This window comes from Nelumbo lutea, chromosome 7 (genome assembly GCF_056320005.1).
Source record: "Nelumbo lutea isolate HS-2025 chromosome 7, American lotus-T2T, whole genome shotgun sequence".
In the NCBI taxonomy this organism is placed as follows: domain Eukaryota; kingdom Viridiplantae; phylum Streptophyta; class Magnoliopsida; order Proteales; family Nelumbonaceae; genus Nelumbo; species Nelumbo lutea.
This window is the reverse complement of record NC_142690.1, coordinates 20,707,633-20,733,148: the sequence shown is the minus strand read 5'-3', so window position 1 is coordinate 20,733,148 and position 25,516 is coordinate 20,707,633. Positions and strand designations below refer to the sequence as shown.

Below are 25,516 nucleotides of genomic sequence, written 5' to 3'. Positions count from 1 at the left end.
CGACCCAATTATTTATTTCAACATAATCATGGAACCGGATCCTTTATAAATGGTTGGGTCTATTCGGGCCAGCCGGGTAGACCCGAACCGTTGACAGCCCCCTCAGGAACACGAACGATGAGGGCGATTGTGCTGCAACAAGGTTGGTATCCCTTTTACTTCTCCCTTCGTACCTGTACTTCGAGGTAAGGACTTTTCAAAACCGCACTTTATGTTCGTTCCTTTGTTATTGAAGCATATGATGTTGTCCTGCGAAGTTGATTTTGGATTCGCACGAATTAATAGATTCTGCTAATGCAATTTCTGCCTTGTCTTTGCAGGAATATTCTAATGGGTTCGCATTGTCAACTGCCGTATCAGGATGACTGCGATAGTGTAAGCCAACATTGGGTGTATCTGTTTTAGCCTCTTATAAGGTCTTCTGTTGCTTTATTTCCGTTTTTGTGCTTGTAACTTTTTTTAATTTTCTGATACTCCCCTTGGCCCCTACAGGCATTGCCACTTCCATGAGATTGCGTCATTGGAGCCGATTCAAGCGTTCGAATTGGAGCAGTAGTCCGCCGATGCATTCCATACGCTGGAGTCCAGAATAAGCCACTCTAACCCATTTCTTCTATATTCACTTCTAAACTATTTCTCGTCCACCTGTTTCTGATTAGATGTTCTTGACAGGTGAAGGGCGTGAGCGCAAAGGAGACTCGGAAGTGATACGGATGCGGAAGTTGCGCAGGTATGTGTTTTTCGTACAATGTCTGCGTACCTAAATTATATCAGTTTCGGAAGACAAGGTTTGTCGGTGCAGTGGCTATAATATCCTATGGGCCTTATGGATGCAGGCACGAAGAATGCTCGACTTGCAGGCAAGCTGTGCAAGCTCTCACGGCTTTACTACAGGGAGGCCGGTCCAATCTTCGGTGTAAGCTTCTCAACTCTCCATTTCATTCGGTGTTCTCGTTTGGGTGTATGGGTTACTGTTTCGCTTTGGTTAGATGCGTAGTTTGACTTTGTTCGAGGCTTTGCTACTTTTGGCGATGGGCTTGCCGGTTTCTGCGCCTTACCATTGTTCCCGGTTTTCGATACCAATGAAAGTATAGGAAACATCCCGTGCTTAATTCAGTTCCGTTTCCTTGTAATTCGGTAGGATAAATGAGTGGATGTTGTTGCGGGTGTGTGGGTTACTAATTGCTCGATTGCCGTTGTTTTGCTTGTAACTTTTCTTAATTTATTAATAATCCTCACGACTGACGCATTCATGCATGGCCACTTTCAGGAGATTGCATCCGCGGAGCTGATTCAAGCGTTCGAATTGTAACAGAGATCAGCCAAAGCCTCTCTTACGCTGGAGTCCAGAATGAGCCATTTTAACCCATTTCTCCTGTATTCTCTCTTAGACTTTTTCTTCTCCACCTGTTTCTGATTAGAAGTTCTTGACAGGTGAATGGAGTGTGCGCGGAAAGGAGACTCGAAAGTGATACGGATTCGGAAGCAGCACCGGTATGTGATTGTTGCCGAATGTGTGCATCCCTAAATTTTAAAATTTTCGGGAGAAAATGTTTGTGGAGGTGACAATAATATCCATGGTTCTTATGGGTGCAGGCACGGAGAATGCTCGATTTGCGGGCAAGATGCGCAACCTCTCGCGGCAACACTATAAGGAAGCCGATCGACTCTCCGATGTAAATTCCTCAAATCTCGGGTTCATTCGGTGTTCTCCTGTGGTTGTTTGGGCTCCTAATTTGCTTGGGTAATATGTGCAGTTTTAGATTGCTCGTGGCGTTGCAAATTTTGGGGATGGGCTTGCCGGCTCCTGCGCCCTACCATTGATTCCGGCTTTCGATATCAATGTATGTATACGAAACATCCCAAGCTTAATCGACTTTTTTTATCTTTTAATTCCGTAGGATAAGTGGCTGGATGTTTCTTGTGGGTGTGAGTGTTAGTAATTGCTCTGTTCCGGTAGTTGTGCATGTAACTTTTCTGACCTTTCTAATACTCTCTTTCACTGGCAAATTCAGGCATTGCCGCTTTCAGGAAATTGCGTCCGCGGAGCTGATTCAAGCATCCGAATTGTTGCAGCAACCAGCCACGGCCTCGCATACGCTGGAGTCTAGAATGAGCCACTCCAACCCTTTTCTTCTACACACGCTCTTGAACCTTTTCTTCTCCACCTATTTCTGATTAGATATTCTTGACAGGTGAATGGCGTGGGCGCGGAAAGGAGACTCGGAAGTGATACGGATTCGGAAGCGGCACAGGTATGTGTTTGTCGTAGAATGTCTGCATTCCTAGATTTTAACACTTTTGGAATATAACTTTGCCGGTTGTGGAAGTGGCCATAATACCCTTGGTTCCAATGGGCAGGCACGAAGAATGCTCGATTTGCAGGCAAGCTGTGCAAGCTCTCACGGCTTTACTATGAGGAAGATGGTCCAATCTTCGGTGTATGTTTCTCAACTCTCTACTTCATTCTGTGTCCTCTTTTGGGTGTATGGTCTACTAATTTCCTCTGGTTATATGTGTAGTTTTGGATTGTTAGAGGCATTGCTACTTTTGGGGGGGGCTTTCCGACTATTGCGCCATACTATTGTTTCCGGTTTTCGATAACAATGTAAGTATATCGGAAGCATCCCTTGCTTAATGGACTTCCATTTTCTTTTAATTCCTTCAGTTAGGTGACTGACTATTTATCATCATGCTTTGAGTGGTGGCTCGACCGGAAATTGGCCGCCATTCAAGATGGGGCTGTCGACGGGTGGGATCCGGGTCCGGTCTAGGTAGAAGCACTCCCGAACAGATCATTGATTGGGACAAAATCTTAGACCCAAAACCGTCCATTTTAACTTAAAATTTAGGTTGAAACAATAACATAGGTTTAAAACCGAACCATTTAAGCTAAAAAAACCACTTTTTCTTATTTAAATTGCAAACTAAAATTTAAACTTTAATCATATATCGTTAATGAAATTGATAGAAAAATAGTATGTTACGTATATGTTAAAACGTTAAACACCTTTATTTATCTATCTATCAGATTCGACACTTTAAACCTATGATAAGAGAGAAACTATAAGAAAACGGCAGAAATAATATATATGGCTAACAAAATAATCGGTTTTGGGCATGAATCGATTCGGGAGGGGCGAGAACCGGAACCGACCCAATTATTTATTTCAACATAATCATGGAACCGGATCCTTTATAAATGGTTGGGTCTATTCGGGCCAGCCGGGTAGACCCGAACCGTTGACAGCCCCCTCAGGAACACGAACGATGAGGGCGATTGTGCTGCAACAAGGTTGGTATCCCTTTTACTTCTCCCTTCGTACCTGTACTTCGAGGTAAGGACTTTTCAAAACCGCACTTTATGTTCGTTCCTTTGTTATTGAAGCATATGATGTTGTCCTGCGAAGTTGATTTTGGATTCGCACGAATTAATAGATTCTGCTAATGCAATTTCTGCCTTGTCTTTGCAGGAATATTCTAATGGGTTCGCATTGTCAACTGCCGTATCAGGATGACTGCGATAGTGTAAGCCAACATTGGGTGTATCTGTTTTAGCCTCTTATAAGGTCTTCTGTTGCTTTATTTCCGTTTTTGTGCTTGTAACTTTTTTTAATTTTCTGATACTCCCCTTGGCCCCTACAGGCATTGCCACTTCCATGAGATTGCGTCATTGGAGCCGATTCAAGCGTTCGAATTGGAGCAGTAGTCCGCCGATGCATTCCATACGCTGGAGTCCAGAATAAGCCACTCTAACCCATTTCTTCTATATTCACTTCTAAACTATTTCTCGTCCACCTGTTTCTGATTAGATGTTCTTGACAGGTGAAGGGCGTGAGCGCAAAGGAGACTCGGAAGTGATACGGATGCGGAAGTTGCGCAGGTATGTGTTTTTCGTACAATGTCTGCGTACCTAAATTATATCAGTTTCGGAAGACAAGGTTTGTCGGTGCAGTGGCTATAATATCCTATGGGCCTTATGGATGCAGGCACGAAGAATGCTCGACTTGCAGGCAAGCTGTGCAAGCTCTCACGGCTTTACTACAGGGAGGCCGGTCCAATCTTCGGTGTAAGCTTCTCAACTCTCCATTTCATTCGGTGTTCTCGTTTGGGTGTATGGGTTACTGTTTCGCTTTGGTTAGATGCGTAGTTTGACTTTGTTCGAGGCTTTGCTACTTTTGGCGATGGGCTTGCCGGTTTCTGCGCCTTACCATTGTTCCCGGTTTTCGATACCAATGAAAGTATAGGAAACATCCCGTGCTTAATTCAGTTCCGTTTCCTTGTAATTCGGTAGGATAAATGAGTGGATGTTGTTGCGGGTGTGTGGGTTACTAATTGCTCGATTGCCGTTGTTTTGCTTGTAACTTTTCTTAATTTATTAATAATCCTCACGACTGACGCATTCATGCATGGCCACTTTCAGGAGATTGCATCCGCGGAGCTGATTCAAGCGTTCGAATTGTAACAGAGATCAGCCAAAGCCTCTCTTACGCTGGAGTCCAGAATGAGCCATTTTAACCCATTTCTCCTGTATTCTCTCTTAGACTTTTTCTTCTCCACCTGTTTCTGATTAGAAGTTCTTGACAGGTGAATGGAGTGTGCGCGGAAAGGAGACTCGAAAGTGATACGGATTCGGAAGCAGCACCGGTATGTGATTGTTGCCGAATGTGTGCATCCCTAAATTTTAAAATTTTCGGGAGAAAATGTTTGTGGAGGTGACAATAATATCCATGGTTCTTATGGGTGCAGGCACGGAGAATGCTCGATTTGCGGGCAAGATGCGCAACCTCTCGCGGCAACACTATAAGGAAGCCGATCGACTCTCCGATGTAAATTCCTCAAATCTCGGGTTCATTCGGTGTTCTCCTGTGGTTGTTTGGGCTCCTAATTTGCTTGGGTAATATGTGCAGTTTTAGATTGCTCGTGGCGTTGCAAATTTTGGGGATGGGCTTGCCGGCTCCTGCGCCCTACCATTGATTCCGGCTTTCGATATCAATGTATGTATACGAAACATCCCAAGCTTAATCGACTTTTTTTATCTTTTAATTCCGTAGGATAAGTGGCTGGATGTTTCTTGTGGGTGTGAGTGTTAGTAATTGCTCTGTTCCGGTAGTTGTGCATGTAACTTTTCTGACCTTTCTAATACTCTCTTTCACTGGCAAATTCAGGCATTGCCGCTTTCAGGAAATTGCGTCCGCGGAGCTGATTCAAGCATCCGAATTGTTGCAGCAACCAGCCACGGCCTCGCATACGCTGGAGTCTAGAATGAGCCACTCCAACCCTTTTCTTCTACACACGCTCTTGAACCTTTTCTTCTCCACCTATTTCTGATTAGATATTCTTGACAGGTGAATGGCGTGGGCGCGGAAAGGAGACTCGGAAGTGATACGGATTCGGAAGCGGCACAGGTATGTGTTTGTCGTAGAATGTCTGCATTCCTAGATTTTAACACTTTTGGAATATAACTTTGCCGGTTGTGGAAGTGGCCATAATACCCTTGGTTCCAATGGGCAGGCACGAAGAATGCTCGATTTGCAGGCAAGCTGTGCAAGCTCTCACGGCTTTACTATGAGGAAGATGGTCCAATCTTCGGTGTATGTTTCTCAACTCTCTACTTCATTCTGTGTCCTCTTTTGGGTGTATGGTCTACTAATTTCCTCTGGTTATATGTGTAGTTTTGGATTGTTAGAGGCATTGCTACTTTTGGGGGGGGCTTTCCGACTATTGCGCCATACTATTGTTTCCGGTTTTCGATAACAATGTAAGTATATCGGAAGCATCCCTTGCTTAATGGACTTCCATTTTCTTTTAATTCCTTCAGTTAGGTGACTGACTATTTATCATCATGCTTTGAGTGGTGGCTCGACCGGAAATTGGCCGCCATTCAAGATGGGGCTGTCGACGGGTGGGATCCGGGTCCGGTCTAGGTAGAAGCACTCCCGAACAGATCATTGATTGGGACAAAATCTTAGACCCAAAACCGTCCATTTTAACTTAAAATTTAGGTTGAAACAATAACATAGGTTTAAAACCGAACCATTTAAGCTAAAAAAACCACTTTTTCTTATTTAAATTGCAAACTAAAATTTAAACTTTAATCATATATCGTTAATGAAATTGATAGAAAAATAGTATGTTACGTATATGTTAAAACGTTAAACACCTTTATTTATCTATCTATCAGATTCGACACTTTAAACCTATGATAAGAGAGAAACTATAAGAAAACGGCAGAAATAATATATATGGCTAACAAAATAATCGGTTTTGGGCATGAATCGATTCGGGAGGGGCGAGAACCGGAACCGACCCAATTATTTATTTCAACATAATCATGGAACCGGATCCTTTATAAATGGTTGGGTCTATTCGGGCCAGCCGGGTAGACCCGAACCGTTGACAGCCCCCTCAGGAACACGAACGATGAGGGCGATTGTGCTGCAACAAGGTTGGTATCCCTTTTACTTCTCCCTTCGTACCTGTACTTCGAGGTAAGGACTTTTCAAAACCGCACTTTATGTTCGTTCCTTTGTTATTGAAGCATATGATGTTGTCCTGCGAAGTTGATTTTGGATTCGCACGAATTAATAGATTCTGCTAATGCAATTTCTGCCTTGTCTTTGCAGGAATATTCTAATGGGTTCGCATTGTCAACTGCCGTATCAGGATGACTGCGATAGTGTAAGCCAACATTGGGTGTATCTGTTTTAGCCTCTTATAAGGTCTTCTGTTGCTTTATTTCCGTTTTTGTGCTTGTAACTTTTTTTAATTTTCTGATACTCCCCTTGGCCCCTACAGGCATTGCCACTTCCATGAGATTGCGTCATTGGAGCCGATTCAAGCGTTCGAATTGGAGCAGTAGTCCGCCGATGCATTCCATACGCTGGAGTCCAGAATAAGCCACTCTAACCCATTTCTTCTATATTCACTTCTAAACTATTTCTTGTCCACCTGTTTCTGATTAGATGTTCTTGACAGGTGAAGGGCGTGAGCGCAAAGGAGACTCGGAAGTGATACGGATGCGGAAGTTGCGCAGGTATGTGTTTTTCGTACAATGTCTGCGTACCTAAATTATATCAGTTTCGGAAGACAAGGTTTGTCGGTGCAGTGGCTATAATATCCTATGGGCCTTATGGATGCAGGCACGAAGAATGCTCGACTTGCAGGCAAGCTGTGCAAGCTCTCACGGCTTTACTACAGGGAGGCCGGTCCAATCTTCGGTGTAAGCTTCTCAACTCTCCATTTCATTCGGTGTTCTCGTTTGGGTGTATGGGTTACTGTTTCGCTTTGGTTAGATGCGTAGTTTGACTTTGTTCGAGGCTTTGCTACTTTTGGCGATGGGCTTGCCGGTTTCTGCGCCTTACCATTGTTCCCGGTTTTCGATACCAATGAAAGTATAGGAAACATCCCGTGCTTAATTCAGTTCCGTTTCCTTGTAATTCGGTAGGATAAATGAGTGGATGTTGTTGCGGGTGTGTGGGTTACTAATTGCTCGATTGCCGTTGTTTTGCTTGTAACTTTTCTTAATTTATTAATAATCCTCACGACTGACGCATTCATGCATGGCCACTTTCAGGAGATTGCATCCGCGGAGCTGATTCAAGCGTTCGAATTGTAACAGAGATCAGCCAAAGCCTCTCTTACGCTGGAGTCCAGAATGAGCCATTTTAACCCATTTCTCCTGTATTCTCTCTTAGACTTTTTCTTCTCCACCTGTTTCTGATTAGAAGTTCTTGACAGGTGAATGGAGTGTGCGCGGAAAGGAGACTCGAAAGTGATACGGATTCGGAAGCAGCACCGGTATGTGATTGTTGCCGAATGTGTGCATCCCTAAATTTTAAAATTTTCGGGAGAAAATGTTTGTGGAGGTGACAATAATATCCATGGTTCTTATGGGTGCAGGCACGGAGAATGCTCGATTTGCGGGCAAGATGCGCAACCTCTCGCGGCAACACTATAAGGAAGCCGATCGACTCTCCGATGTAAATTCCTCAAATCTCGGGTTCATTCGGTGTTCTCCTGTGGTTGTTTGGGCTCCTAATTTGCTTGGGTAATATGTGCAGTTTTAGATTGCTCGTGGCGTTGCAAATTTTGGGGATGGGCTTGCCGGCTCCTGCGCCCTACCATTGATTCCGGCTTTCGATATCAATGTATGTATACGAAACATCCCAAGCTTAATCGACTTTTTTTATCTTTTAATTCCGTAGGATAAGTGGCTGGATGTTTCTTGTGGGTGTGAGTGTTAGTAATTGCTCTGTTCCGGTAGTTGTGCATGTAACTTTTCTGACCTTTCTAATACTCTTTTTCACTGGCAAATTCAGGCATTGCCGCTTTCAGGAAATTGCGTCCGCGGAGCTGATTCAAGCATCCGAATTGTTGCAGCAACCAGCCACGGCCTCGCATACGCTGGAGTCTAGAATGAGCCACTCCAACCCTTTTCTTCTACACACGCTCTTGAACCTTTTCTTCTCCACCTATTTCTGATTAGATATTCTTGACAGGTGAATGGCGTGGGCGCGGAAAGGAGACTCGGAAGTGATACGGATTCGGAAGCGGCACAGGTATGTGTTTGTCGTAGAATGTCTGCATTCCTAGATTTTAACACTTTTGGAATATAACTTTGCCGGTTGTGGAAGTGGCCATAATACCCTTGGTTCCAATGGGCAGGCACGAAGAATGCTCGATTTGCAGGCAAGCTGTGCAAGCTCTCACGGCTTTACTATGAGGAAGATGGTCCAATCTTCGGTGTATGTTTCTCAACTCTCTACTTCATTCTGTGTCCTCTTTTGGGTGTATGGTCTACTAATTTCCTCTGGTTATATGTGTAGTTTTGGATTGTTAGAGGCATTGCTACTTTTGGGGGGGCTTTCCGACTATTGCGCCATACTATTGTTTCCGGTTTTCGATAACAATGTAAGTATATCGGAAGCATCCCTTGCTTAATGGACTTCCATTTTCTTTTAATTCCTTCAGTTAGGTGACTGACTATTTATCATCATGCTTTGAGTGGTGGCTCGACCGGAAATTGGCCGCCATTCAAGATGGGGCTGTCGACGGGTGGGATCCGGGTCCGGTCTAGGTAGAAGCACTCCCGAACAGATCATTGATTGGGACAAAATCTTAGACCCAAAACCGTCCATTTTAACTTAAAATTTAGGTTGAAACAATAACATAGGTTTAAAACCGAACCATTTAAGCTAAAAAAACCACTTTTTCTTATTTAAATTGCAAACTAAAATTTAAACTTTAATCATATATCGTTAATGAAATTGATAGAAAAATAGTATGTTACGTATATGTTAAAACGTTAAACACCTTTATTTATCTATCTATCAGATTCGACACTTTAAACCTATGATAAGAGAGAAACTATAAGAAAACGGCAGAAATAATATATATGGCTAACAAAATAATCGGTTTTGGGCATGAATCGATTCGGGAGGGGCGAGAACCGGAACCGACCCAATTATTTATTTCAACATAATCATGGAACCGGATCCTTTATAAATGGTTGGGTCTATTCGGGCCAGCCGGGTAGACCCGAACCGTTGACAGCCCCCTCAGGAACACGAACGATGAGGGCGATTGTGCTGCAACAAGGTTGGTATCCCTTTTACTTCTCCCTTCGTACCTGTACTTCGAGGTAAGGACTTTTCAAAACCGCACTTTATGTTCGTTCCTCTGTTATTGAAGCATATGATGTTGTCCTGCGAAGTTGATTTTGGATTCGCACGAATTAATAGATTCTGCTAATGCAATTTCTGCCTTGTCTTTGCAGGAATATTCTAATGGGTTCGCATTGTCAACTGCCGTATCAGGATGACTGCGATAGTGTAAGCCAACATTGGGTGTATCTGTTTTAGCCTCTTATAAGGTCTTCTGTTGCTTTATTTCCGTTTTTGTGCTTGTAACTTTTTTTAATTTTCTGATACTCCCCTTGGCCCCTACAGGCATTGCCACTTCCATGAGATTGCGTCATTGGAGCCGATTCAAGCGTTCGAATTGGAGCAGTAGTCCGCCGATGCATTCTATACGCTGGAGTCCAGAATAAGCCACTCTAACCCATTTTTTCTATATTCACTTCTAAACTATTTCTTGTCCACCTGCTTCTGATTAGATGTTCTTGACAGGTGAAGGGCGTGAGCGCAAAGGAGACTCGGAAGTGATACGGATGCGGAAGTTGCGCAGGTATGTGTTTTTCGTACAATGTCTGCGTACCTAAATTATATCAGTTTCGGAAGACAAGGTTTGTCGGTGCAGTGGCTATAATATCCTATGGGCCTTATGGATGCAGGCACGAAGAATGCTCGACTTGCAGGCAAGCTGTGCAAGCTCTCACGGCTTTACTACAGGGAAGCCGGTCCAATCTTCGGTGTAAGCTTCTCAACTCTCCATTTCATTCGGTGTTCTCGTTTGGGTGTATGGGTTACTGTTTCGCTTTGGTTAGATGCGTAGTTTGACTTTGTTCGAGGCTTTGCTACTTTTGGCGATGGGCTTGCCGGTTTCTGCGCCTTACCATTGTTCCCGGTTTTCGATACCAATGAAAGTATAGGAAACATCCCGTGCTTAATTCAGTTCCGTTTCCTTGTAATTCGGTAGGATAAATGAGTGGATGTTGTTGCGGGTGTGTGGGTTACTAATTGCTCGATTGCCGTTGTTTTGCTTGTAACTTTTCTTAATTTATTAATAATCCTCACGACTGACGCATTCATGCATGGCCACTTTCAGGAGATTGCATCCGCGGAGCTGATTCAAGCGTTCGAATTGTAACAGAGATCAGCCAAAGCCTCTCTTACGCTGGAGTCCAGAATGAGCCATTTTAACCCATTTCTCCTGTATTCTCTCTTAGACTTTTTCTTCTCCACCTGTTTCTGATTAGAAGTTCTTGACAGGTGAATGGAGTGTGCGCGGAAAGGAGACTCGAAAGTGATACGGATTCGGAAGCAGCACCGGTATGTGATTGTTGCCGAATGTGTGCATCCCTAAATTTTAAAATTTTCGGGAGAAAATGTTTGTGGAGGTGACAATAATATCCATGGTTCTTATGGGTGCAGGCACGGAGAATGCTCGATTTGCGGGCAAGATGCGCAACCTCTCGCGGCAACACTATAAGGAAGCCGATCGACTCTCCGATGTAAATTCCTCAAATCTCGGGTTCATTCGGTGTTCTCCTGTGGTTGTTTGGGCTCCTAATTTGCTTGGGTAATATGTGCAGTTTTAGATTGCTCGTGGCGTTGCAAATTTTGGGGATGGGCTTGCCGGCTCCTGCGCCCTACCATTGATTCCGGCTTTCGATATCAATGTATGTATACGAAACATCCCAAGCTTAATCGACTTTTTTTATCTTTTAATTCCGTAGGATAAGTGGCTGGATGTTTCTTGTGGGTGTGAGTGTTAGTAATTGCTCTGTTCCGGTAGTTGTGCATGTAACTTTTCTGACCTTTCTAATACTCTTTTTCACTGGCAAATTCAGGCATTGCCGCTTTCAGGAAATTGCGTCCGCGGAGCTGATTCAAGCATCCGAATTGTTGCAGCAACCAGCCACGGCCTCGCATACGCTGGAGTCTAGAATGAGCCACTCCAACCCTTTTCTTCTACACACGCTCTTGAACCTTTTCTTCTCCACCTATTTCTGATTAGATATTCTTGACAGGTGAATGGCGTGGGCGCGGAAAGGAGACTCGGAAGTGATACGGATTCGGAAGCGGCACAGGTATGTGTTTGTCGTAGAATGTCTGCATTCCTAGATTTTAACACTTTTGGAATATAACTTTGCCGGTTGTGGAAGTGGCCATAATACCCTTGGTTCCAATGGGCAGGCACGAAGAATGCTCGATTTGCAGGCAAGCTGTGCAAGCTCTCACGGCTTTACTATGAGGAAGATGGTCCAATCTTCGGTGTATGTTTCTCAACTCTCTACTTCATTCTGTGTCCTCTTTTGGGTGTATGGTCTACTAATTTCCTCTGGTTATATGTGTAGTTTTGGATTGTTAGAGGCATTGCTACTTTTGGGGGGGCTTTCCGACTATTGCGCCATACTATTGTTTCCGGTTTTCGATAACAATGTAAGTATATCGGAAGCATCCCTTGCTTAATGGACTTCCATTTTCTTTTAATTCCTTCAGTTAGGTGACTGACTATTTATCATCATGCTTTGAGTGGTGGCTCGACCGGAAATTGGCCGCCATTCAAGATGGGGCTGTCGACGGGTGGGATCCGGGTCCGGTCTAGGTAGAAGCACTCCCGAACAGATCATTGATTGGGACAAAATCTTAGACCCAAAACCGTCCATTTTAACTTAAAATTTAGGTTGAAACAATAACATAGGTTTAAAACCGAACCATTTAAGCTAAAAAAACCACTTTTTCTTATTTAAATTGCAAACTAAAATTTAAACTTTAATCATATATCGTTAATGAAATTGATAGAAAAATAGTATGTTACGTATATGTTAAAACGTTAAACACCTTTATTTATCTATCTATCAGATTCGACACTTTAAACCTATGATAAGAGAGAAACTATAAGAAAACGGCAGAAATAATATATCTGGCTAACAAAATAATCGGTTTTGGGCATGAATCGATTCGGGAGGGGCGAGAACCGGAACCGACCCAATTATTTATTTCAACATAATCATGGAACCGGATCCTTTATAAATGGTTGGGTCTATTCGGGCCAGCCGGGTAGACCCGAACCGTTGACAGCCCCCTCAGGAACACGAACGATGAGGGCGATTGTGCTGCAACAAGGTTGGTATCCCTTTTACTTCTCCCTTCGTACCTGTACTTCGAGGTAAGGACTTTTCAAAACCGCACTTTATGTTCGTTCCTCTGTTATTGAAGCATATGATGTTGTCCTGCGAAGTTGATTTTGGATTCGCACGAATTAATAGATTCTGCTAATGCAATTTCTGCCTTGTCTTTGCAGGAATATTCTAATGGGTTCGCATTGTCAACTGCCGTATCAGGATGACTGCGATAGTGTAAGCCAACATTGGGTGTATCTGTTTTAGCCTCTTATAAGGTCTTCTGTTGCTTTATTTCCGTTTTTGTGCTTGTAACTTTTTTTAATTTTCTGATACTCCCCTTGGCCCCTACAGGCATTGCCACTTCCATGAGATTGCGTCATTGGAGCCGATTCAAGCGTTCGAATTGGAGCAGTAGTCCGCCGATGCATTCTATACGCTGGAGTCCAGAATAAGCCACTCTAACCCATTTCTTCTATATTCACTTCTAAACTATTTCTTGTCCACCTTCTTCTGATTAGATGTTCTTGACAGGTGAAGGGCGTGAGCGCAAAGGAGACTCGGAAGTGATACGGATGCGGAAGTTGCGCAGGTATGTGTTTTTCGTACAATGTCTGCGTACCTAAATTATATCAGTTTCGGAAGACAAGGTTTGTCGGTGCAGTGGCTATAATATCCTATGGGCCTTATGGATGCAGGCACGAAGAATGCTCGACTTGCAGGCAAGCTGTGCAAGCTCTCACGGCTTTACTACAGGGAAGCCGGTCCAATCTTCGGTGTAAGCTTCTCAACTCTCCATTTCATTCGGTGTTCTCGTTTGGGTGTATGGGTTACTGTTTCGCTTTGGTTAGATGCGTAATTTGACTTTGTTCGAGGCTTTGCTACTTTTGGCGATGGGCTTGCCGGTTTCTGCGCCTTACCATTGTTCCCGGTTTTCGATACCAATGAAAGTATAGGAAACATCCCGTGCTTAATTCAGTTCCGTTTCCTTGTAATTCGGTAGGATAAATGAGTGGATGTTGTTGTGGGTGTGTGGGTTACTAATTGCTCGATTGCCGTTGTTTTGCTTGTAACTTTTCTTAATTTATTAATAATCCTCACGACTGACGCATTCATGCATGGCCACTTTCAGGAGATTCCATCCGCGGAGCTGATTCAAGCGTTCGAATTGTAACAGAGATCAGCCAAAGCCTCTCTTACGCTGGAGTCCAGAATGAGCCATTTTAACCCATTTCTCCTGTATTCTCTCTTAGACTTTTTCTTCTCCACCTGTTTCTGATTAGAAGTTCTTGACAGGTGAATGGAGTGTGCGCGGAAAGGAGACTCGAAAGTGATACGGATTCGGAAGCAGCACCGGTATGTGATTGTTGCCGAATGTGTGCATCCCTAAATTTTAAAATTTTTGGGAGAAAATGTTTGTGGAGGTGACAATAATATCCATGGTTCTTATGGGTGCAGGCACGGAGAATGCTCGATTTGCGGGCAAGATGCGCAACCTCTCGCGGCAACACTATAAGGAAGCCGATCGACTCTCCGATGTAAATTCCTCAAATCTCGGGTTCATTCGGTGTTCTCCTGTGGTTGTTTGGGCTCCTAATTTGCTTGGGTAATATGTGCAGTTTTAGATTGCTCGTGGCGTTGCAAATTTTGGGGATGGGCTTGCCGGCTCCTGCGCCCTACCATTGATTCCGGCTTTCGATATCAATGTATGTATACGAAACATCCCAAGCTTAATCGACTTTTTTTATCTTTTAATTCCGTAGGATAAGTGGCTGGATGTTTCTTGTGGGTGTGAGTGTTAGTAATTGCTCTGTTCCGGTAGTTGTGCATGTAACTTTTCTGACCTTTCTAATACTCTTTTTCACTGGCAAATTCAGGCATTGCCGCTTTCAGGAAATTGCGTCCGCGGAGCTGGTTCAAGCATCCGAATTGTTGCAGCAACCAGCCACGGCCTCGCATACGCTGGAGTCTAGAATGAGCCACTCCAACCCTTTTCTTCTACACACGCTCTTGAACCTTTTCTTCTCCACCTATTTCTGATTAGATATTCTTGACAGGTGAATGGCGTGGGCGCGGAAAGGAGACTCGGAAGTGATACGGATTCGGAAGCGGCACTGGTATGTGTTTGTCGTAGAATGTCTGCATTCCTAGATTTTAACACTTTTGGAATATAACTTTGCCGGTTGTGGAAGTGGCCATAATACCCTTGGTTCCAATGGGCAGGCACGAAGAATGCTCGATTTGCAGGCAAGCTGTGCAAGCTCTCACGGCTTTACTATGAGGAAGATGGTCCAATCTTCGGTGTATGTTTCTCAACTCTCTACTTCATTCTGTGTCCTCTTTTGGGTGTATGGTCTACTAATTTCCTCTGGTTATATGTGTAGTTTTGGATTGTTAGAGGCATTGCTACTTTTGGGGGGGCTTTCCGACTATTGCGCCATACTATTGTTTCCGGTTTTCGATAACAATGTAAGTATATAGGAAGCATCCCTTGCTTAATGCACTTCCATTTTCTTTTAATTCCTTCAGTTAGGTGACTGACTATTTATCATCATGCTTTGAGTGGTGGCTCGACCGGAAATTGGCCGCCATTCAAGATGGGGCTGTCGACGGGTGGGATCCGGGTCCGGTCTAAGTAGAAGCACTCCCGTACAGATCATTGAGTGGGACAAAATCTTAGACCCAAAACCGTCCATTTTATTCTCTCTTAGACTTTTTCTTCTCCACCTGTTTCTGATTAGAAATTCTTGACAGGTGAATGGAGTGTGCGCGGAAATGAGACTCGAAAGTGATACGGATTCGGAAGCAGCACCGGTATGTGATTGTTGTCGAATGTGTGCATCCCTAAATTTTAAAATTTTTCGAAGAAATTGTTTGCCGGTTGTGGACGTGACAATAATATCCATGGTTCTTATGGGTGCAGGCACGAAGAATGCTCGATTTGCGGGCAAGATGTGCAACCTCTCGAGGCAATACTATAAGAAAGCCGATCGACTCTCCGATGTAAATTCCTCAAATCTCGGGTTCATTCGGTGTTCTCTTGTGGTTGTTTTGGCTCCTAATTTGCTTGGGTAATATGTGCAGTTTTAGATTGCTCATGGCGTTGCAAATTTTGGGGATGGGCTGGCCGACTCCTACGCCTTACCATTGATTCGCACGAATTAATAGATTCTGCTAATGCAATTTCTGCCTTGTCTTTGCAAGAATATTCTAATGGGTTCGCATTGTCAACTGCCGTATCAGAATGACTGCGATAGTGTAAGCCAACATTGCTTGTATCTGTTTTAGCCTCTTATAAGGTCTTCTATTGCTTTATTTCCGTTTTTGTGCTTGTAACTTTTTTTAATTTTGTGATACTCCCCCCTTGGCCTCTACAGACATTGCCACTTCCATGAGATTGCGTCATTGGAGCTGATTCAAGCGTTCGAATTGGAGGAGTAGTCCGCCGAGGCATTGCATACGCTGGAGTCCAGAATAAGCCACTCTAACCCATTTCTTCTATATTCACTTCTAAACAATTTCTTGTCCACTTGTTTCTGATTAGATATTCTTGACAGGTGAAGGGCGTGAACGCAAAGGAGACTCAGAAGTGATGCGGATGCGGAAGCTGCGCAGGTATGTGTTTTTCGTACAATGTCTGCATACCTAAATTATATCAGTTTGTTAAGACAAGGTTTGTCGGTCGTGGCAGTGGCTATAATATCGTATGGGTCTTATGGATGCAGGCACGAAGAATGCTCGACTTGCAGGCAAACTGTGCAAGGTCTCACGGCTTTACTATAACGAAGCCGGTCCAATCTTCGGTGTAAGCTTCTCAACTCTCCACTTCATTCGGTGTTCTCGTTTTGGTGAATGGGTTACTATTTCGCTTTGGTTATATGCGTAATTTGACAATGTTCGAGGCTCTGCTACTTTGGCGATGGGTTTGCCGGCTCCTGCGCCTAGCCATTGTTCCCAGTTTTCGATACGAATGAAAGTATAGGAAACATCCCGTGCTTAATTCAGTTCTGTTTCCTTGTAATTCGGTAGGATAAATTTGTGGATGTTGTTGTGGGTGTGTGGGTTACTAACTGCTCAATTGCCGTTGTTTTGCTTGTAGCTTTTCTTAATTTATTAATAATCCTCATGCCTGACACATTCATGCATGGCCACTTTCAGGAGATTGCATCCGCGGAGCTGATTCAAGCGCTCGAATTGTAACAGAGATCAGCCAAAGCCTCTTTTACGCTGGAGTCCAGAATGAGCCATTTTAACCCATTTCTCCTTTATTCTCTCTTCGACTTTTTATTCTCCACCCGTTTCTGATTAGAAATTCTTGACAGGTGAATGGAGTGTGCGCGGAAAGGAGACTCGAAAGTGATACGGCTTCGGAAGCAGCACCGGTATGTGATTGTTGTCGAATGTGTGCATCCCTAAATTATAAAATTTTTAGAAGAAAATATTTGTCGGTTGTGGAGGTGACAATAATATCCATGGTTATTATGGGTGCAGGCACGAAGAATGCTCGACTTGCGGGCAAGATGCGCAACCTCTCGCGGCAATACTATAAGGAAGCCGATCGACTCTCCGATGTAAATTTCTCAAATCTCGGGTTCATTCGGTGTTCTCTTGTGGTTGTTTTGGCTCCTAATTTGCTTGGTTAATATGTGCAGTTTTAGATTGCTCGTGGCGTTGCAAATTTTGGGGATGGGCTTGCCGACTCTTGCGCCTTACCATTGATTCCGGCTTTTGATATCATTGTATGTATACGGAAAATCCTTAGCTTAATTGACTTTTTTTATCTTTTAATTCCATAGGATATGTGGCTGGATGTTTCTTGTGGGTGTGAGTGTTAGAATTGCTCTGTTCCGGTAGTTCTGCATGTAACATTTCTTAACTTTTTAATACTCTTTTTCACTGGCAAATTCAGGCATTGCCGCTTTTAGGAAATTGCGTCCGCGGAGCTGATTCAAGCATCCGAATTGTTGCACAACCAGCCACGGCCTCGCATACGCTGGTGTCCAGAATGAGCCATTCCAACCCTTTTCTTCTACACACAGTCTTGAACCTTTTCTTCTCCACCTATTTTTTATTTGATATTCTTGACAGGTGAATGGCGTGGGCGCGGAAAGGAGACTCGGAAGTGATACGGATTCGGAAGCGGCACAGGTATGTGTTTGTTGTAGAATGTCTGCATTCCTAGATTTTAACACTTTTGGAATATAACTTTGCCGGTTGTGGATGTGGCGATAATATCCTTGGTTCCTACGGGCAGGCACGAAGAATGCTCGATTTGCAGGCAAGCTGTGCTAGTTCTCACGGCTTTACTATAAGGAAGATGGTCCAATTTTCGGTGTAAGCTTCTCAACTCTCTACTTCATTCCCCATGGTCCTTTTTATCCTCCAGCTCCTCATTTGTAATATGGGTTTGATCTATATTTGCCAATTTTTCACATAAGCTCCTTGTTCCTTTGGGACTACAAAGTGAAGCACTTACTTCTAGGGGTGATCAATCAATTTATTTGGTCCAAATTTTTCAATACCGAATTAAAAAAATAAAAATCAAAATTGAAACCGAAACCGAAACCGAATTATAGAAAAACCAAAATTTTTTGTTTGTTTTTTGATTATTTCGATTAAAACCGATTTTTTTAAATAATATATACTCTATTATATATATTATAAGATATAATATATATAATTATAAAATATATATTATGAAATCAAAATTTTATTTTATTATATATTAATATATGAATATATAATATATTATATATTATATCTTACATATTATATATAATATCTTCTTGAAAAGCAAGTAAAATTATAAAAATATTTTTTTTGTGTGAGAACTAAGAATTTAAGACCCTAACTTGGATTTGTTTGGGCTTGCCTCGAGGGGCGTGGAACATAGCTACTTGAAGGCGGCTTGTAGAATCAAGAATGTAATACGTTCTATATCACATTAGTTATTTGAAGTAATGCAATTGAGGAAAAAAGAGATTTTGGGTTTTACATTATTGAAAATGTTTTATATGTTTCATATTATTTTTAAATTTTCATTTGAATACGCTTTACATGTCATGTTTATGTATTTTAATTTTAGATAATACGTTTTCTAAAACATTTATTTTAAAATTTAAGTTTAGATTTTTTTATTAATATTATGTTTAATTTTTTTTGGCATTTTTTGAATTTTCTGACTTTTTTTATTTTTTATCATTGTTTTTGTATTTTTGCGTCTTGCTTCAAAAAGGCACGTGCCTCACCTTGTGCCTCGGGCACAAATTGGCCCCTGCGCCTTGTTTGTGCCTTGCGCTTTAAAACACTGTAGTGCTCACCCCTTCTTCAGTCATGTCAACAACACCTTTGCCACTATCTTGTACAAACTACTAGTCAGGCTTATGAGAAATAAGAGAGACAGGTTGCATTCATCATAGTTCTCTTATTTATTTGTTCTAGTAATGGAGGGTTTTACAAAATTTATCTTGCAAGATAATGAAATAATTAAGTTGATGGGGTTTCAAGTTCAATCGTATGCTCTTAAGATATCTCATTTTCACTTTCTGGATGATGTGTTGTTTTTTATTTATTTGGAGGGGGGGGGGGGGGCGGGCAAAGCTAATGGGGATGGATGAAGTGGCTGGTTTTATTGAAGTTGTCAAAAAAAATTCCATGAACTCTCTGGTTTTTCCATAAATTTTTCGAAATTCTGGGATTTGGTTTAGTTGTATTACTCATAAAGGTGCTAAAATGTTGAGAAGGCAAACGAAAATGTCTCAAATAAGGACTATAAACATTTGGGAGTGCCCATCTTATGGAGGAAACACAAAGCAAAACCTTTGGAGTTTATTTTAGAAAAAGTTGAAAGATAAGCTTAGTGAATGGAAGGCTTCTTCTTTATCTTATGCTCGGTGACAAACTTTGGTTCATTCGGTTTTACAATCTATTCATGTGCATTGTAGGCGTGCTGTTTAGTTTTCTTGGAGAAAATGAAATGGAGAAACCTCAAAGAAAGTTTTGGTTGAAGAATCATTTGAAACAGGCAAGTTGGGAAAAATTATGTTGTCCTAAAAAGGTGGCTTGGGTTGTAAGAGAATGGGTCTTGTAAATAAACCTTCAATTTGTAAATTAGTCAATAGGCTTGTTTCTAGAGGGATAAACAATTCAGGCATCCCAAAGGTAGGCGTAAACTGCAGCCTTTCATATCAAACAAGAATAACAAATTACAATTAAGCCCAGTACAGATGGTCCCTATCCATGTCGTATTTGGCTTTGTAATCTGAAGAGCTATACTCGAAGTAGCAAGGAGGAGAAGAGAACCACAGAACTGAAGAGAATGTCGAACTGTTCTATCCAGTCGACTAGTCCTTTATTTATAGATGAATATGGTACAAGGTACAAGAAATTACTGGGATGCCCCTGATTAGTGATGGGACACCTAGATGACTTAAATCATTAAACAGGATTAGGCCCAGGCCCATTAACACAAGCACAGTTACAAGATAAGTTAAACATAAGAATGGGCTAATAAGAACTCTTATCAGCCGAACATCACTCTAACATTCTAACACTCCCCCTCAAGCTAAGCATGAATATCAATCATGTTTAGCTTGCCAAGTATGTCCCTGAACTTCGTTGATGCCAGCCCTTTAGTTAATACATCTGCAATCTGCATCTCTGATGGAGTATAAGGCACACAAAGTTCTCCTGAAATAATTCTCTCTCTGACAAAGTGTCGATCAATTTCAATATGTTTTGTCCTGTCATGCTGCACAGGATTGTTGGCAATGTTGATAGCAGCTTTATTATCACAATACAGCTTGAGAGGACCCTCAGTCTTGATACCAAGCTCATTAAGGAGAGTCCTGAGCCATAAGAGTTTAGCAACCCCGTGTGCCATAGCCCGGTATTCTGCTTCTGCACTTGATCTATCCACAACATTCTACTTCTTACTACGCCATGTGACTAGGTTTCCTCCCAAGAATGTACAGTAACCTGAGGTTGATTTTCTGTCTCCAACGGACCCAGCCCAATCAGCATTAGTGTAGGCTTCAATTTCAAGTCTGCTGTTTTTTTTGAATAGAATTCCTTTCCCTGGGCAAGTTTTCAAGTATCTGAGGATTCTTTCCACTGCTCTCATATGAGGGGCCTTTGGTGAGTGCATGAATTGACTGACAACATGCACTGCATAGGCAATATCTGGCCGAGTAAGGGATAAGTATATCAGTTTTCCTACCAACTTTTGGTACCTTTCCTTATCACAGTATTCCTCACCCATTGATTCTTGTAATCCATGGCTTGGTTCTATTGGAGTGTCTGCTGGCCTGCACCCCATCATGCATGTTTCTTCTAGGAGATCCAGCACATACTTTCTTTGACATATGTAGATTCCTTCTCTTGATCTAGCAACTTCAATTCCAAGAAAGTATCTCAGATTTCCCAGGTCTTTGATCTCAAATTCTGAAGCTAAGAACTCCTTCAGCCTCTTCATCTCTTTCACATCATTTCCAGTAATCACCATATCATCCACATACACAATGAGTGCTGTAAGTTTGTCATCCTGTCTCCTTGTAAACAATGTATGATCTGCACTGCTTTGAGTGTACCCTACTTTCTTCATGGCCAAACAAAGTCTCTCAAACCATGCCCGGGGAGATTGCTTCAAACCATATAATGCTTTACTTAGTTTACATACCTTCTTTCCAACATCATATCCAGGTGGGGGTTCCATGAATACCTCTTCATGAAGATCACCATTTAGCAAGGCATTCTTCACATCCAACTGATGAAGTTCCCAAGAGAATTTTGCTGTTAGTGACAGTAGAACCCTGATTGTGTTGAGCTTTGCTACTGGGGCAAAGGTTTCCTTGTAGTCAATTCCTTCCTTTTGTGTAAATCCCTTTGCCACATGTCTGGCCTTGTACCTCTCAATTGACCCATCTTCCCTATGCTTTACTGTGAATACCCACTTGCACCCAATAGTGCCTTTCCCTTCTGGCAGGTCCACCAATTCCCATGTCCTTGCTTTCATTAGGGCTTTCATCTCCTCATTCATGGCTTCTTTCCACCTCGGATCAGATGCCGCCTCTGAATACCTGGAATGGACACATACAAAGGAAAGGGCAGACACAAAGGAATGATAGGCAGGGGATAAGTGTGAGTAAGAAACATAATCGGCTATGGGATGCCGAGTGGTACAAGAACGAACAGGCTTACGGAGAGCAATAGGAAGATCCAAATCTGAATTGAGTGAATCAGAATTACCTTGGATTGCAGAGACAGATTGATCTGAGTTCAACTGGTTGCAGTCATGAGGTTGAGGGGCCTTCTTCCTTCTACTGTATGTAAGTATCTCTTTTTCTTGTTTACTGGAACCTTCAGGAGCATCAACCGAATCTGGAGAAGCAACTGGCACAGTGGAAGTCTCACTAGGTTGACCCGGAATGTTACAGCTAGTAGTAGTGGAAGGTGATGAAATGGGAACAAAAAAGAAGGGAGAATGAGAATCCTCTTCCAACCCACTACTCTCCCCCTGAAGAGGATTCTAAGAAGACCGGAAATAGGGTTGAGACTCAAAAAAGACTACATCCCTAGTGACATATTTTTTCTTGGAGACAGGATCATAACACTTATACCCCTTCTGCGTAGGAGAGTACCCCAAAAATATTCCCTTTGTAGCCTTAGGATCCAGCTTGGTATTCTTTGGATCTTTCACATGTATGAACCATGTACAACCAAAAACCCGCAGGGGAAGAGGAAATTCTGGAAGAGTGGGACACAAAACAGAGAAAGGGGTCTTCATACCCAGTACCTTAGATGGCATCCGATTTATCAGGTAAGATGCAGTAAAAACAACTTGAGACCAATATTGCTTGGGCACATTGTGCTGAAAAAGAAGGGCTCGAGCTGTCTCCAATAGATGCCTGTTCTTGCGCTTAGCGACCCCATTTTGCTGAGGGGTGTAAGCACATGATGATTGATGTAACATGCCTGCATCTTCCATGAATGAGTTCAGGGATCTTTCAAAGTATTCAGCTGCATTGTCTGAACGGAATTGCTTGATCTTTTTATCAAATTGTTTTTCAACCATCTTGCAAAACATCATAGTTATCCGGGGAACTTCTTCACGTCCTTTCAACAGATAAATCCAAGTGCACCGAGAATAGTGGTCAATAAAACTGATAAAGTAACGGAAGCCATCAATGGAAACAATGGGTGAAGGACCCCAAACATCAGAATGAACCAAATCAAAAGGGGCTTGAATTTCATTACTAGAAATTGGATACATTGATCTACATTGTTTTGACATTTGACACACATCACAAATTAAACTCTGACTCAGAATGCCCTTACATAATTCGGGAAACAACATTGCTAAGGAAGAAAAAAGACAAATGACCTAGCCTAGCATGCCACAAGTGCAGCCTAGCTATTGACTCCACACTTTCCGGACTAGTAGTAGAAGCTTGCAAGGCTGAGCTGACATCTTCATCAAAATAGTAGAGGCCCCCATACTCATGACCACTCCCAATCGTTCTCCTCGTCAATCTGTCCTGGAAGACACAATGAGAAGGAAAGAAAGTTATACTACAGTTCAAGCTTTTTGTAAGCTTTGAAACATACAACAGATTTGAGGTAAGACTAGGAACATGTAGGACTGATTTAAGAGAGAGATCCTTGCTTAGGTCAACCACCCCCTTTCTAGAGATGGTGGAGAGGGACCCATCAGCTACTCTCATCTTATCCTGGCCAGACAACAGATGATATGTGGAGAATAAGGAGGACATATGGTCAGTGGCTCCTGAATCAATCACCCAAGAGGTAGAATTAATGGAACTAGATGCACTAAATGCAGAGGTTGTACCTGATTTGGCAAGAGAGGTGGAAGCTAAAGAATTGTTCTTCAGACGGGCTAATGCCCGGCTGAGAACCTCTACCTCACTAGCTGTGAAGCCCAAAGTACTTGGTCCAGAGGAGTCGGCAGCCTGCCTTGAGGTGGAAGATGACACTGTCTGAATACTCTGTGAGTTGTCACTACTGTTGTTGGTGGCAAGATTCCCACTTGCTGTGTGGCCCTTATGTTGCCTTTTGTCCTTTCTCAGAGCAGCTGGCTTCAGATTAGGGTACAGGACCCAACATTTCTCCTTTGTGTGTTTCTCACCACCACAATGTGTACACTTGAGGGACTTCTTGTCTGAAAATCTATTCCCCTTAGTGGAGACTAAGGCTGAATGTTCTCCAGGTAGTTCTGTTGACTGTGTCTGGAAGTCAACTTGCATCTCCTTTCTCCTTACTTCTTCATTCCTCACCAGGTAGTAGACATGGTGAAGCTCAGGTAATTCATCTCTCCCTAGAATCTGTGACCTTATACCTTCATATACAGGGTCAAGACCCGCCAGAAACTTGAAGGCTCTGCCCTCCTCAATCTGCTTATCATGCCTCCCCTTATCATTAGCATTTTCCCAATCCAAGATCAAATGGTGGTCAAGCTCTTCCCAGAGGCCTTCCAGTGTTGCAAAGTAGGTTGCCACGGACATGTCTCCTTGCCTTAGGGCTGCAATGTCTTGGTTCAGCCTGTAGATTCTAGCATTGTTCTTTTTCTGGCCATATGTCTTAGATACTTTCTCCCAAATTTTAGCAGCTGTGGGGAAGTGATGAACAGTTTTGGCCACCCTAGGAGTCATAGAGGCCAGCAACCAAGACATGAATGTGGCATTTTCCTTGCGCCACACGGTGCATTCAGGACTGCCAATTTCTGGTTGTTTCTTGTCTCCATCCAAATAGCCTGTGAGGTCACGAGAGGTAATGAACAACATTGCTGAGACAGACCACTCTTTGAAGTTATACTCATCTAGCAGCACACTTGTAATCTGCAAGCTGTGCAGATTAGGGTTTTCCAGGTTTGAGGACCTTGTAACAGGTCTGTTATCTCTAGAGGAAACTTCACCGGATAGTGAGGACATCCTGACTTCAGTCCAAGAGTTGTTCACAGTACTATAGGTGATTCTGTTAAGGACTGGCCAAATTTGTCACTATGTTCACAGTACGGGTACAGTAGCAAGTAGAGGTCTGTAACTGAACCAGTTCACAGTGTTGGTAAAAGTTTAAGGCTGCAACTGTGTGGTGCAAAAGTTGCCGCAGTTCTGGTAAAAGGTAAAGGTCTGTAACTGAACCAGTTCAGTCCAAGAGTAGGGCTGATAACCGACCTGAAGAAAATCTGTAACTGAAGTTGCCGCAGTTCTGTAAAAGTCTTGCTGATGCACTAAGACTGCAACTGTAGAAGCTGATGCACCGAAACTGCAACTGAAGTTGAAGGAGCTAAGTCTTTACCGCTTGTTCTGATGCACCAAGACTGCAGCTGAAGTTGAAGGAGCTAAGTCTTTACCACTTGTTCTGCACAAGTCTTGCTGGGGCACAAAGCTGCAACTGTAGAGGAAGTTCTCCCCCTCTCAGCTAGTGCTAGGACTGCTGAATCATCCCTCAACCAGGTCTGTCCTATACAGACCTCTCTTAGTAGCCCAATAGCTACTACTTGCTGGTGTAATCTAGTAGGACATCTACTTCTGGGTCTTACTTCCCTTGAGTCCTACAACCAAGAGAAACCCTAGGTTCGAACTTGCTTTACTCTCTTACACTCCTAGGTCTTCACTGCAGCAACCCAGAAAAGGAAGAGAGAAGATGAAAGGACAGCAAGAGAAAAGAGTGCGCCTGCTGAAACCAGGAAGGAGCTAATGCTCTGATACCATGTAATCTGAAGAGCTATACTCGAAGTAGCAAGGAGGAGAA

General features: G+C 42.8%; 1 long non-coding RNA gene across 2 annotated transcripts; it reads left to right on the top strand.

The window, feature by feature from the left end:
• Positions 1 to 15,368: 15,368 nt before the first annotated feature.
• LOC148845554 (uncharacterized) lies at positions 15,369 to 17,319 on the top strand. 2 transcript variants are annotated; one of them, XR_016101925.1, is made up of 7 exons: positions 15,369 to 15,562; positions 15,672 to 15,751; positions 15,833 to 16,006; positions 16,126 to 16,363; positions 16,474 to 16,553; positions 16,907 to 17,130; positions 17,240 to 17,319. It is a non-coding gene; the product is annotated as an uncharacterized LOC148845554 (long non-coding RNA). The 2 variants fall into 2 exon arrangements; XR_016101926.1 differs by having other exon boundaries at positions 16,126 to 16,383.
• Positions 17,320 to 25,516: the final 8,197 nt, after the last annotated feature.